The sequence below is a fragment of the Mus caroli genome, unplaced genomic scaffold (genome assembly GCF_978045245.1).
Source record: "Mus caroli unplaced genomic scaffold, Mus_caroli_1 scaffold_18, whole genome shotgun sequence".
Classification (NCBI taxonomy): domain Eukaryota; kingdom Metazoa; phylum Chordata; class Mammalia; order Rodentia; family Muridae; genus Mus; species Mus caroli.
This window is the reverse complement of record NW_028227273.1, coordinates 35,562,605-35,578,669: the sequence shown is the minus strand read 5'-3', so window position 1 is coordinate 35,578,669 and position 16,065 is coordinate 35,562,605. Positions and strand designations below refer to the sequence as shown.

General features: G+C 35.7%; 1 long non-coding RNA gene across 1 annotated transcript; it reads left to right on the top strand.

The window, feature by feature from the left end:
- The first annotated feature begins 271 nt into the window (after positions 1-271).
- LOC147000385 (uncharacterized) lies at positions 272-12,045 on the top strand. The gene is made up of 4 exons (XR_015045892.1): positions 272-329; positions 8,895-8,958; positions 10,423-10,502; positions 11,844-12,045. It is a non-coding gene; the product is annotated as an uncharacterized LOC147000385 (long non-coding RNA).
- Positions 12,046-16,065: the final 4,020 nt, after the last annotated feature.

The window sequence follows — 16,065 nt, the reverse complement described above, 5'->3', positions numbered from 1 at the left end:
GTTCTGTTCTGTTCTGTTCTGTTCTGTTCTGTTCTATTCTATTCTATTCTATGCCATGCCATTCACTCCACTCCACTCCACTCCACTCCACTCCACTCCACACTCTATTCTACACCTCTCTACTCTACTCTACTCTACTCTACTCTACTCTACTCTACTCTACTCTACTCTACTCTCTACTCCTACTCTATTTTGCCTTTGCTAAAGGCAGATTCCAGAGTAACTTTTGGCTTCTTATCTCTTCACCCAAATGAGTGCCTCTGCCCTGAGACTGCTTGAGCATGTGATCAAAACTGAAAATACACTGGATACCTTGAAATGTCCAACAGGTGAAGCAGCTTATCAACCCCATTTCTCAAACCTGTAAAGCTCATTAACCCTAAGGTGCCAGTCTATGACTCTCTTCTACTTCTGAGGTCCCTTTTCTGATGTTTAGGAGGTCTGCAAGACTTCCCTGAAGTTCCTGAGTCCTGTAAGAAAACTTTCTTTTGAAAATTACCTTTCCGTAGTCTGTGGATTCCTTCTTTGAGTCCATCAGACAATAACCCAGATCTATTGATTGCGTAGTTTTGTGTTAGCTGTTTGAGATTAATATAACATTGCATAATCTGCATAAATATGAAGACAGAAACCTTAGTGGGTGCTCAGCAGCAGCAGGACTGTACCTTCACTGTCCACACTGTCTTTTCCTGACCCATAAATGCATTACAGAGACATGGAGACAAGAGTTCAAAGGTAAAACTGAAATGTCTAGACCATTCCTGACAATGGGAGGAGTTTCTTCTGAGATTTTAGATCTAAAAATAAAAATTGATGTATTTCTCCTTCTACTAAGTTTATTTATTGTTTTTAATAATATGTTTTATTTGCCTGGCTTCTCAGTCTTAAGTAATGTAGATTTACACTTAGAGTACATAAGAGAAGCCATAGATACTAGCAAATGTCCTTCACTTATACTAAAATTAAAATGGTTTCTTTAAGCTGTCATTCTAATGAAATTAATCATGTTAAGTGTCTAATTAGAGTTGCTACAGTTGGAAATTGGTAAGACTATTTTGATTGTCTATTTAACTGGACATTAATATTGCTCAGTCTTTTCTGATTAATGGCCATTTCTGATTTGATTCATGTAGGAATCAGTATAATAATTAAAACAGCCAAGACTAAATTTAGATGCCATCATAAGTAATTTTTGATCACTGTACCGGCATGAAGTGACTCTAACACAAGGTCACTCCTATCTTGAATTTGTGTTTCTGTGTAAATGAATTTCAAATTAATAAACAGAAAATGTTATCACATGATACTGTAAATTTCCCATTTTATGTCTTAACATACTTCCCCGAAGTACACACATTTTACTTAGATGTCAAAATATTATGCAATAAAAATTTAATGAAGAGTTTGACATATTTTCTATTAATTTAAAATGTTGATAAGTAAACTTTAGAAAGCAAATAAAAGGTATCAAATGAACTTAGCTAAAGAATATATCAGTTGCTTATAAGTAAATATTTAGAATTTTTTACCTATTACAAATTATACTAAGAGGTAACTATGAAGACCTGATATAAAAGAAAAATCTATTTCATAAACTTACTATTTTACTGTGTTTGCATAGGTTAGTTTTGAGTTTCAGTTAAACACTATGCTTGATTCGTAGTCCAGAATTTTGTCTTGCTTTTATTCAGCTTTTAATATTTCACTCACAGCATAGTTACCCAACTGTTTTAGAAATTTTTTGTACTTTTGCTAGAATTATGTTTTTGTTGAACTGTATTTTTTAAAAATGGACATTCAAATAATTTCCTTCTTTTAGTTATCCCATAATGATGTTTCTATAAACGAAGCCATTTTAAGTGGGCCGCCTGTAACTTCCATGTCTAATTTCTTTTCATTCAGCTTCGCTGATGACAGCACAATTTTGAGTTTCTGGAGTGCCATTTGGCTCATTTCAGTTGGAGGCTAAATTTACAGAACTTATAGGAACTCAAGGAACTTCTTATCATTCAATTATTGGACTCTCCTAACCACTACATCTTCCTCGTGAAAGAAATGTTATGCTATGTAGACAGAGTTTAATGTCTGCAAGTTGACCTGGAAACACAGACATACACACACACACACACACACACACACACACACAAATACAAACATATGCCTGATTGTCTTTACAAGGTAGACAATGGTCACATTACTTTACTGGTAGGACATGGTTTCTTGTGGCTATTGGAGAAAGTGAGAAAAAAAACCTTCTCACTATTGCCTAGACTGTTCCATGCTTATAACCTTCATATTTATCGGATAATCTTTGTCTTCTCTAGAATTTTGGGCCTTTTTTTCACTCTTTGCCCACTTTGTCATTTCTTTGTACATTGGTTTCTAAATTCTTGCAAAAGTTCCTTTCTAATCTCTTCAGTCTAACTACCTCTTAGCATTTTTCAAAAGCACAGATTAAAATAACATCTCTCTGTGAAAAACTCTTTTGACACCTCTGTCAAATTAGATTATTGCCTCTGGATGGGAATTTGTTATGGTATTTCCCTACTTTCTAGCTCAGATCTGAACATAATTTAAAAATGAAGCTTGGTTAAGGGATTCTCAGAAACCTGAAAACTCTCAAATTGAATTTACTAAGTGTTGAAACACCTTTAGGTAGGAGTTTTGGGGGTTGTCTGTACTTAATAACCTCATCAATTTTCCAACTCCATTACTGTGGACTTCCGTTGTAAATTATGTAATTTTCTTTTCTCTAGTAATTTTATGAGCACTATATCCTTGTATTGATTGCTATGCCCATCAAAAGTCAAGTTCTAAGTCTTTAGCTTTTCATTCACTCTGATATTCCTCCTCATTGCTGATTTAGAAGAGAGAGTTAAGAAGAAGACACTGAAGGGATGAATTAGTAAATACCCCCTGGAACTTCTGTGTTTATGGGCAGCAAAGCTTTTGCAGCCAAAATCTTGCTTGCCCATCAAATAAAGATTTGCTTCCCGATGTCTTCAGAGTCTTAATATAAGTGGGAGAGAAAGTTTGAAGACAACCAGACAGGAGCAAATCAGACTGTCTGACTCAAATCTCATGACAAATGTTTTATGAGATTTCTGTCTGTAGAAAAGAAACTGCTATTTTCATACTTTATTTCATCTTTAAATTTTTATTTTCTAGTTTTGGCTTATTTATTTTCTCTTTCTTGGTCGTAGCACAAGAGTCTCTCAGGCCTAGTTTACTACGTGGCTTCCTGGAAACTCAGGTGCTATTTGAGCCATTCTCCACTGACTTTTTAATTTGCTATGTACCCTTAAACAGGCTTCTTAATATTTCTATACTTCAATATCAGGAACTGTAAAAGAATGGAAAAAAGTATTAAAAATACTGGTATATTTGTGAGGGAAGACCAATAAATGAGATTGAAGAGCAATCTGAAAATATAAAGTCATAGCCATAAGAAAGGGGAAATCAGCCAAAATCTGCACAAAGTAGAATGGCCCTTAAATGCACTTAGCAGCTGATAGAGAAGCTTAGGTTTGATAAGAGGAAAATCATCCTGACAGCGAGTTGTTACAACAGGCTACCTTTTTGGCTTCATAATATTTGCCTCCTGTTTCACATTTTATTATGTCAAGGCCAATCATTCATCAATCTTCCCTATGTGGAAGTTGTAAAACAGGAACTGCTGTTACAAGAACTGGTTTTATAAGATATGGTCATGCTTAAAGTGAGTGACTTTCATTAGTGGTCTCTCTCAGGGCTGTCTCGACCTGCCAGCCGCACAAGTAATGACACGGAGACATTTTATTCATGTGAAAGCTTTAGGCCTTAGCCTAGGCTTGTTCCCAACTAGCTTGTAACTTCTATGAACCCATTTATTTTAATCTACGTTCTGCCACGTGGGCAGCTAGTTACCTTGCGCTATGGCTTTGTATATCCAACGCCGGCATCTAGTTGGAGAGTCTCCTGCAGGTCACTCTTTCCCGAAGGTACTCTCTCTGCCACAAAGTTTTGCCTATCCTTTTCTGCCTTGCAGTAGGTCACTCCGCTTTTTATTAAACCAATCAGAATGCTCCTTAGGCAGGTGAGAGAGGACAGAGATACATCTTCATACATCTTGGTATGAATTAGTGTAAATAATTATTAGACTGATTTGATACAGAATTTGTGAGGTAAATAAATGTCATTTGGCAGATCTAGCATTCTGGAGTTAAAACGATTGTTCTTAAAAACATTTCCCACTTAATAAGGGAATCATCTGGAAAGTCTTAAACTGTAGAAAAGCCAAACACTTGACTGCAAGGAAAGGACACTTGGATTTATTTTTTTTCAGTCAAAACTTCTTCCTGCTTCAGAAGCCATATCCAAAGTGGTCCCTTGTTTCTGTCTTGTTTTCACATTTAACAGATCTGTTTAGTTTCTTTCTTGAGTAGATAGTAAGAAGCTAATATCTGAGAAAATGAATCTCTATAGGTAACGATTGAAATAGATGCTTAAAGTTCAGATGTGTACACACAATTCATTCAAAATTTTAGAAAATGATGGTATAGCTCATATTCTGAAACCATAGAAGCATATAGGTTTACAGAATGCTAATACTGTACTTTTGAACTGAAGTATTAAAATTTTAAATCTTTATTTTTTCTCTAACTGTAATATATTTTTCTCTGAACACATAAAGAATCCACAATCCATACTTTAAAATCAAATCATGTTGAAGATGAGATCTGAGCATGATGAAGTTGCTGATGGCAACAAGAAGTGTATTTGTAAGATGTAAACCCCATCACAAAATTCTACTACACAGTCACATGGTTCAGAGACATGCTTCTGATTTCCAACTTTTGTGATGAACATGTCAATGATCTCTGATGGATGCACTTAATATTCCCATCAGTTTATTGAAAGTAAATTTTATGATGAATCTGAAGGAAAATGAGGGGGCATTATACTAGAGGTGACTTTGCTTTAGCCAGCACTTTTACATTATAACTCAAAGATTTTTTTTTAATTTTATTTATGTCCTTAAATTCTCTCCTCTTGATGAAATTCCTTAAAGGTGCTTTAGAAGCTTGATTCCCAGTAAATCAATAAATTTAAATGTTTGCCTAATTAGTATTAAACTTCTGGACATGCACCTACTAATTGTGACTACCACGGAAATAAATTTGATTTAAAGTTGTCTCAGTGGTAAGAGTATATAAGCAAGCTGTATGCTGAAGTAGAATATAGTACTATAACTCACTGCTAGGTCTCAGCCCGTCCCAACAGTTGAGATTTACCCAGCCTTAGGCTCCCAGCTGATTAGGTCATGTCCATATAAGGCAAAGCATCATCATGGCCACATCCAAATTAGGTAAGTGTCCAGCTGTAACCAATTAAACTATCTCTGCATACCCTTTCTTCTCTTTATTTGTAAATACTCGCTGCCACATTGCTGGGAGACCTCTCTGAACTTCTCCAGAGTGTTGCCTGATTTATGACTCATTCTTTGCACACACACGCACACACACACACAGACACACATACCGTTTGCTACATTTAATGTTTAAGTTTTTTTTTTCCTTTTAGTAGGATATTACTGCATTTGGTTATTTATTTGTTGAAAATAAGGCTTCTTGATATAAAATATACTAGAGCTAACTGTCAGATTCTACATTATGGTCCCAACAAATGCGCATCAAATATAGAAGGTCCTTCTCCTAGTCCTTTACCATATTGAAGTTTCCTCTTTGGTATAAATCTTTTTGCTTTCAAGTCTAAGTCTGTAGATAGCAATAATTACAAATTCCTTTCTTTTTTGTATCTTAAAATTTTTTTTAATAATCTAACTTTAATTGTCTAATACTATATATACTCTTTAGCAACAATTTCAAGTATTCATGGTGCTTCCTTTGTATGGTGAAATTGTGCTATTTTCCAAGAAAATATCATTTTCTGAACTGTACTCTTTTGGTTTGAAAATAAATAGCTAAGTAAATACCTGGTTTTGAAATGCAATCTACTGGAAACTCCTCCTTAAAGCTTGCTTCCCTTGGACCTCTTGGTACATCCGGATTTGTTTTCTTTTCCTCTGCCTTAGCCAGGATTGACTTGCCAGTGTTTACAAAGTATCTTAAAGGTAAAAAGGGCTGCAAGTGAAGAAGGCCAATAAAATGTATTGTATATGCAATCAGAGCGCTGACTTCTGCAGCACTGAGCTTCGGAGCACAGAGTCCAAAGATGATTAAAATCAACATCATTTGTAATTTAAAATACTGCGAACAACAAAGAAGACCCAGCCCTGGCTTTCATTTTGGCAGCCAGCAAATATAGATTGCTGAACAGCGGGGCTCTGTCAATAAGAAGCATTCAGCACTCGACTAATCAACTTGAAAGCTTTCTACTCTAGGAAGGAAAAAAAAAACCGTGAAATCAGATTGCATACAACATTATTTTGAAGGATTAACTATGCGATTATTAAAAGAACACTACAACTTAACAAATCTAAGTGGAACGTCTGTTACAGGACTTTTAAGTGTTGGGATGAATAGTCAGAAAGATAAGACCCATTCTATGAAGCATAGAATTTATTTCTATAATATCAGTTTTAAAAACAGTTTCACTTTAGTTTGAGGAACTATACAGATAAATAAGATGTAGACAATAAACTCACAGAGCTGACAGAAGGGGAAGTATAAAATGTATATAAGATGTCTCTATTCTACAAAATAATTAGAATTGTATAAATAAAACAAATAAAATGGATGAAAATTATATGTATATGATGGGGAAAAAAGAGAATGCATTTAATTAAAATGTCCCAGTAAGTGTCTCCTCTTATCTGCTTATCACATGTCAAACTATTTCATATTCAATGATTTAAAACAGTATTGGAAAGAAAGAAGTTAATTTGAGTATTTATTCATGTACTCATTTAAAACTTGAGGTTTGGTTTTAGAAAATGCATTATTTTGCTTGTAAATAAAGGCTGTATATTTATAATTTATAGACTGATTGCTTTTTCCCCCTGTTATACATGAGGACAAACTATATCTTAAAATTCAAGATTCATTTCCATGATGTTATATGTTTTTAAAAATGCTTTAATCATTCCATTAATCAATTGATTAGACATTCTCAATAACAAAATTTCAGAACACATTCACCAAAACTGGAAACGATACTGTTTTCCTTTTCTTTTTTAAAAATTTCTGAAACACTGTCCTGTAGCATTTCCTTAGATTTAATATGTAGCCAAGGCTGGTCTCCAACTCCAGATCTTACTGCCTCTACTTCCTGAATGCTGAGATTATATCTGTGCATTATCACACCTAGTTTAAAAAAAAAAAAAAACTTTGTTATCCTTGTACTAACATTGATCTTGACTCTGGCTGAAGATTTCTGACATCAGACACTGAGGCTTCTCCTGCTGCCTCGTCATGTCCAGGTTTCCATACTCCTAGCCCCTCACTGTTCCCTGTTGTCCTTTACCTTAATAGGGTCCTTTAGGAATGTGTTCATTCAGTGGGAAATACTTAAAAACATTAACAGAATTAGCAGAATCTCCTATGGCCTATACATGTACACATCTTTTAATATTTGATGCACATCATTTAGAGATAATTTTCTATCTTTAACAACTAATATGATATTATACAAATAAATGTTCATGGTACCTCATATTAAGTAACACATTCTGAGCTATTATGAATACCTTTCCAGCAGCCTAATAACTTCAAGAAGAAATACTAAATTTATATGGAGGTACTGTTTCAAAAGGGAAGGAAATTAATTCATAAAATCCAAAGTTAGAAATTCTGTATGATTAATGTCTTCTCACACTTTTCTTAAATTATTTTATTATGAATATTGCATCTATTCATGCTTCTGGTTTATTAGATGTTTATTCAGTATCATGAGAAGCATTTGAGAAAAATCATATTCAAAAACAGAATGTGAAATGTTGTAAAGAAAAAACGCCACCACACAGAGCACTGTGTCACTGTGAAGCCAGCCTGTGACAGATTCTTCACTAGACCTCAGACTGCTTGACCCTAAAATTCTCAATTCACTATAGAAGCTCCAGTACTTTGGAGAAAACATCTACTGTGGACTGTTACAAAATTTTATTGAATGACAAGTCAATACTGGATGACCTTAAATAACCTAAAATCAGTCCTTCTTATTCTTACTAGACAGTTCTACTAAGTATTCCAGACAGTCCCAGGATTAAGGCTATCCCCAAGGGCAAGGATTACAGGTATAGACAACCAGAATCTATGAGAAAATCTAATTTTGATTACTCAAACCAAAGCTTCACGGGGCTTAATTATGACTAAAACAGCAATTACTCTATTCTTTCTTGTATTCTAAATCCTTAGACTATCATTTGTATTCATTGGCTGATCACAGCATCACAAATAATAAAGATTAACCATTAACTTCATGATTTTGCCATAAAATAAATATAATTCAGAATATTTAAAGTCATGGATATCAGTGTTGACTTGGAGTAAGAATGGTGCATATAGCCAGCCCTTACCCTCGCTTCACCACATGGCCTTGTCTTTAAATTGGGAGCTTAAATAGAAATAAGAATAGGATTCTAGAATGCATCACTATGCAATTACTCGCTGAGACAGTCCTTCTAGACAATCCCAGTGTCTTATTAAAGAGGGTGGTTTTTGTTTGGTTATGGGCCAGGAATTTGTGACTTCTTATACTCTGTGTTAACTATACAAAACTAGGTAGGTGCATGACATATTAGGATTCTTTTTCTTAGCATGTATTGATACATTCTGTTGATAATACTGAGTTTTAAGAAAGCTATTTTCAAATTGGGACTTAGTGCAAAACACAGCCAATACATTGAAATTAAAGCAATGACCTTGATTTGTTTTTGTTGTTGCTTGGTTTTTAAGGTTGAAGAAGAAAACAACTCGTCCCAATGAAGGTGACTAGCTGGACCTAGTGGCACTGTGGAAGGTGGGGATACTTGCCAGAATGCAGTCTTATTCAAATGATCTGTAAATTGGAAGGACGATCTATGGAAGTCAGAGAGGAATGAATTACATGACACTAGAGAGTTCAAACTTAAGAACAACAGCTAGGAATTCCTGGGAGGCCAATCCTTACTCTTCATAGAGTCCATTTAAATAAGCAACCTCTTTCTAGAGGGCAGACACCCTCCCCTTTGATGATTGTCTGACTTGTGCCTAATAGTGTGTCTCACTTTAGTTTTGTATTCAGTAGATGTTTGGCAAATGAGTGAATGGATGTCCAAAAAAATTTCAAGAAATTCGCTGGATAACCACTGGGCTCCTATTTTTGTAAAGTCCCCTGTAGTCTAGTCTTTAGGATGCTGTGAACATCTTCCTCATGGGACTCATCTGAAAAAAAACCTGGCATCTGGCTAAGCACTGAACTTCTAAAGCCAAGCTGCCTTGTCAGAGTGAGGTTTACAGTTAGACAAAGAGCAATGGTTCTTTCCCTCTTCGTGGCTAAATGAGAGCCAGGGTTTGGAGTAGGGCTGGGGCTGCTGAGGGGCTCTGAGAGTTTCCAGCTGTTAAGGAACAGGCAGGCCATTTACACGAGTGAGACGCAGACTACTGTGATAGAAAAGATTTTAGCATTTTGATGAGTTAAGATTACTTGAACACTTGGAAAAATAAAATTGCAGATCTTTTCATAAACTGTTAGTAATTACTAAAAAGAAATCATCCCCAGAAATAGAATCAAATCAAATCTGTGGTTCTCAAATCTGACATCAGGACTCCCAGGGGAGAGAGTTAGCTCTGGTTGAGGAATGGGGTAAAAGTATTTGTATTGTAGTTAACATTAATCGGCCCTCTTCCCACCCTCTCCTCCCTTAAAATATAATTGTCATCATTTTATTACAATTTATAAAGAAACTGTAAGTTGATGGATGCTGTTTGTTATAGACAAATACTCCTTAATTTATATTTAAGAATGTCAGTAAAAATATTCAGTTAAAACTTTAATGGGAGATATACTGTGGGATTTTGATTTTAGATATTTAATTGAATCACCTAGTAGTTTTGTTTTTTAAGTAGCTAGACGGCGACTTCACTGTTTTCTAAGGTGAAACACAATCTTTCTACTCCAAATACAAGATCTTACTCTCTTCCTAATAAGAGAAAGCTCCAGTTTTAGCTGTCTCATGACTAAATGTTAAGGCTAGATGCCTCCTGTCATGCTGAGTAATCAAATTAGATCAAAAGATAATAATCAATTAGATCAGTAACTGCTGTTTTGAATTTTTCAAGAGATAACCTCAAAAAAAAAAAATAGGATGTACATTCTCATCCAGTTTCTTTTTCTGGTGCTGTGGCTGAGTGGCTAGCATGCCAGCAGCCATTCTTGTGAAAGATAGCACAGTGCACTTGAGATGACAGTGTCATAAAGAGTGAAATCTACCTCTTGTTGCAGAAATGCCATTGTTCCCTCTCTGAAGAGTTTACTCACTTGGGCAGGTCAGCCATCTGGCTAAGGGACCACTGCTCTGTAAGGTGAGTCTACCTTCAGCTAATAGGAGGAATAATCAAATAATCATTTCAATGAGATAAAACACTCTTTCTTCCTTGAATCATTACCTCTTGTACCTTCCCTAACAACCACCATGAGTTGCACCTAAAAGAGGTGTGATGATTTCTTTCCTTTGTTGTCTATTTTTTTTTGGGGGGGGGGGGACAAAAACAATAAAACAAAGGCTAAGGATGCTTTTAGTGGAGCTGGGGCCCTTGGGCTCCCTTACTCTTTCTCTAAAGTCTCCCTTACACCATGAGGCTGACTTCCATGTGGACTTAACACTTAAAAGCATCCTCAGATACTGTTTTGAGTTCACCCTAAATTATTTTATAATGAGACAGAACCACGGGAGGATATCCCAATTTCCCTGATGCCATTAATGGACTCCCCTCCATTTCTAGGAACATCAAAGTATATATCAGAAAACTAGAATGTCATAAATCTATTACTGAGGGCAAATCAATGTTCTGCCTGTATCACTGTGACTAGCTCAACTTAATAGTGATATATTTGAAGGGTCCAGGGTCAACTACAGACACACCTGCCCATGAATCCCCTTCCTCATGCTCTCTCTCTCTCTCTCTCTCTCTCTCTCTCTCTCTCTCTCTAATACTGTTATAACTGATTTGTTTTGAAGCTGCTCAGTAACCTTTACAGTTCTGACAGAGATTAAAGTTTACCAAATACCTTTGGCAATTTGAACTGTCACAAATTGACACTAGTGAGTGATGTGTTTCTAGACTTTACCTGCTGGTAGAGGAAGTTTGCCCTTAAATCCCTCTCCAAATGTAATTCCTTCTAAGTTGTTAAAGCCTGTCTTTGGGAAATAAATCTTTTCATACCTAGAAAAGAGAGTTTAAGGAGGGAAGATACTCACATTTTATTTGCATGTGTTTTATTGACACTTGGCTGTCATTAATACAATTACATGTTTGGATAAATATTATCCCATTAAAAATGCAGTTTGGGTTGTTCACTCAAGTGATGTAGAGTAGAGCTGGTTGACTGGTCCTTTGTTTCTGCTTGATGGCCTCAAACACAGGTTTGCTGTGCATCCCACAGTAGATTGCAATTAGTGAACTGAAGCAGGACCAAGCTTCAAACAGACAAGGCTTTCTCCTTCTGGATGCTAAACCTACCTACATTCAGAGTTCTCATTATTGGACTGGGTACAGCAAATAAAACCTAAACTGTTCATAAATAATTCAACTGAAATTGAGTGAAGTTTATGAAGCTGCTTCTTTAGAAAATAACCAGTAATGTTTCGTGGTCACCTTTGGTAGGAGTTTCTAAATTTCTTTTCTTTTTAAATCCTTCTTTAGGAGGTTGTTGATCTGGCCAAGATGGATGTATAAAGACTGTGATTTTAAGAAGATTTGTGAGAGTGGAAAAAAATGCTTTGCACTAAAAACAATTCTAATTCTTAGAAGATAGGTGTTAACATAACATCTCAAACAGTTTTCAATTTTGTAAGGTACTAATGAACATATGATTATATTCCATGTGTATTTGATATAGATTTATTTCCAAACATTCATACAGATAGATCATACAGTAGATAGATTTTAACTGAATCTAACGTGAGATTAGGGATGAGGTTTCAGAAAATGTGTTTCTCCCACCAGAAATAGGAATAGCAGGAGTATTCGTGTATGTCAATGGTTTCTGATGTAATATCCACACAAACTTGAATGTACCATGCATAAAACTTGATGAAGTTTTGCAAGATTTACATGAAATAAAAATAATTACACAATATCTGTGTTTGCTGTTGTTTCCAAGGACAAGCTCACCATACATAGAACTATGATGTTCATCTCTAATAGCACAGAGTCCTACCTCCTTGGTACTAAATTTGCATTTGAAACCATTTAGCTCAAACATATTTCACAGAAGCCAAGAAAGTACAACACATTTAAGAGCTCAAGTAATGCATTTTTACACATGTATGCACTTGTGTAGCTTTCATTCAGATCAAGATATAGATTTCTCAACTGCCAGAGGCTTTCTGTGTGCCCCATTCCAGTCGATACCAGTTCCCCAATCCCACACCCAACTCTGTTTTCAGTGAGGGTTTGACAGCAGTGGGCTGCCTGCAAAGCCTGGAAGGAATGGACACTTAGCCCTTGCCCCCAAGGCATTTTCTATTGGAGGATTCAAATCTATAGGGCTACATCTCAATATTGTTTCCAAAGGGCTCCAGGGTGCTCTGGGTACTTTCCAGGAACCATAGAGAGGTCTGTTCTGAAACATTGGCTATGTCATCCCTGAGGAAAGCAAGACTTGCCTCAGAGATGAAATCAGATGATTCAGAATTCAGTTCAGGAAAAAAGAGAAAAGGAAAAGAAAAGATAGACCTTAAATGATTTTCTGGGGAATTTGTAAAATCAGCTGCAATAATGAAAGACCAGGTCATATGGAAATAATATGAGTTTTGTCCTCAGGTTCTAAAAGAGACAGACAGATCAGGTTTGAACTTCAGAAAGTCTGCTGGCAGTAGTTTCTGATTTGACTTGAGAACAAGACTGGACCTCTGATGAACAGGGATTCACTGCAGCACTCCACCACAGACAAGGATATCATACTTCCTCAGGGTGTAAGGCCTTCCTCTCAAGAGTTGTGTGGTTCCTGGGATTCTGTATTTCAGGGTGCCCTTACACTGGGAAACTGTCTCACCTCAGAGTGTATAGTTCCTGGGCTCCCAGTCCCAGGACACCTTTCCACTAGATACACCTTTTTATACCTTACATATATATATTTATATTATATATAATATATATATATATATATATATATATATATATATATATATATAAAGTGTACACACACACAGAGAAAATTTCTGGTGTCTCCAAGTCTTCAATCTTTACCTTTCATGTTTTAGTTCATTTTACAATAGTTGTCATTACATTCTTAACTTGTACACTTATATCTTTGCCTCTCTTCTGTTACTAAGCCTCATGAATTTTAGAATTATCAATGCTTACTAAATCTGGCTTCACTAATAATCAATATATTAATTTTGTAAGTAAAATCATTCCGAGTGACAGTTTTTGGCTTAGATTCTTCCTCCTGTATCTTTCACTTCTATATATGGAGTCATTTGGGCGACACAGGACTAGTTACAAGCTGCTTCGGTTTCTAGGCAACACTTGGAAGTAGTATTGTAGTCTCCCTGGAAAGATGAGCACATTGCATAGCACTTTCTGATCTCACTGGAAAGTTCAGGTTATTAAATACGTCAATAAGTAACTGTTTCATGCAATAACCTAGAGTCTTTCTTGCTAATCTGCACTGTGCTTGGACCTAGGTCTCAGTTATCTGCATGGAATTTAAACTCAGAGCTACAGGAAGGAAAATATTGATGGAAACTTAAAGGAAGACTATGTTTTTGCTTGGATAAACACACACACATAAGGATTCTCATACACATATCTGTACACATCTGTTTTCACACAATAGCAATGCAAAAATGGAAACAGCAAAACAAATTGGAAGCATGAGGAGAAACCCTGCTAATTAAGGCTGAAGCCTGAGCTCAGTGCAAAATGACAGACTTCCTTTACCAGCTCAAAACTCCCATATCCCTTAGATTCCAGGTTCAGCTTCCTTTCAACTGATAAGAATCCATTCAGCAAGCACCTAATATTCCTAGAATGCCTCCTCATGCTAATGAGCCACCTCAGTGCCTTGGCCATCAGCCAATGACCTTCGCTCAGTCTGGATTTTTATAAACCCATCCCCAAAACTAAATATCCCTTGATTCACCCTGACTTACGCTGATCTGTCTCTCCAAACCTGATTCCTGGGATAAGTCGGTTATTTCTGTGACCATTACTCATGGACAGTTTGAAACCCTATTTGTAGACTCTGTTTGGTTCTTCTTTATGGATTTGTGGCCAATGAGCCTGGAGAGAAGGGAGACCCACAGAAGCAAGAAAGGATCATGTAAAATGTGGAGAACTATGGATAGAACCAATAGAAATGGGGGAAGAGGAACCAGACTTGCTAAGGTGGGTAAAAGGTAAGTGGGAATCAAATCACTCGTACAGTATAGGGAGACCTTTCAAGTGAAGAATGGCCCTCCAGACTTGCTAACTCCTAAGTGGGGTTAGCAACGAGTTCTCACTCTTCCTTCTTAAGTGGACGCTCAGCCATGGCTTTAGAATATTCCAAATCATATTTAAAGCTGTTTGCTTCACCTTGCAGAAAATGGGAGGATATAGCATTCCAGGTATATTGATGATACATGTACAATATTGTCACTACATTTTTATGGTGAAATTTGGGTATAGTATTACATCTTGTATACCCTGTTGTCTTTTGTATCAAATATTTACATACATTTCAAGTAGAAAAAAATCAATACCGACTAATTTAAAAAAAACTTTCATAGAAAAGATATGAATACAATATGGAAAATAGAGTCAAAACCCTATGGTTGAAACATGTTTTAAACTTTCACCTACTTTCATATTATTTTAATTTACTTCTGTAGCTATTAACTGATTTGCAATTCTTGGTGTGTCTTACTTTTAAATGATAAAAAATAAAAGTATAGAAAAGGAAAAATTTTCTGAGGCTTTAGATTCCTTTTAGATAGTCATAATTTAGGAGAATTTGTTCCAATACCTTGTTTTGAACCTGTCCTATAACATGAGTAATTACAGATTAATCTTTGTGTAAAATCAGTTCACAATTCATATGTAAAGATTGTATTATTAAGTTTTATGTTTACATATATCTTCAGTAATGTATATTGCATTCATGCCTACATTAATATGAACAAGCAAATTGTACACTCATATTTTTACTGTATTTTTGAATGTCCCTTATGAAAAATTATGAAATGTAGAATTAAATAATTGCTTAAATACAAGTAGCATGTTAAGAATTTATGTTTATTCATTTCTTTTCCAACACTACTCCAAAGTTCTTTTATTTGAATGCTGGCAATATGAAAATATTTTTCAGGACTGATTTTTATCAATAGTCACTCTAACTCAAGTGATTAAGGAGAAAATCAGAGCCTGTAGTCACTAGATGATAGTTTTATTTCTTTCAAAATAGTTATTCATCTTGGTTGGATGCTCTGGTGGAATTTTGCCTAAGACTCTCAGGGCTTGTTTTAGAAGGAGTTTGTGGCTTCATCTTGTTTTAAATTCTTATTACTATAATGCACAAGGACAGGACAACTGGTCAAAGAATCAAAGTGTATATATCTTAATCCAAAAAGTGCTACCACTTCCAAGTGAATTGCAGCATTCTGTAGGAAGGGGCTGGCGGTGTTATTTAGGCTCATCCATCCATTTCTGCAGGATTAAAATAAATGATGCATTTACCCCACACAGCACTGAAACATGTCAGGATGAAAGGGAAGGGTGAACCTCACAGAATGCAATGCACAAGATTTCAGATTTGATGGAGGCATTGAGCTCTCTAATTGTCATTGCCATTGATTGGATTTTCTAATCAATGAGGAAGAACTGAGGAGAATGAGAAGCTAGCTGTGACTAAAGCTGGCAAATCTATATTTCATATTTT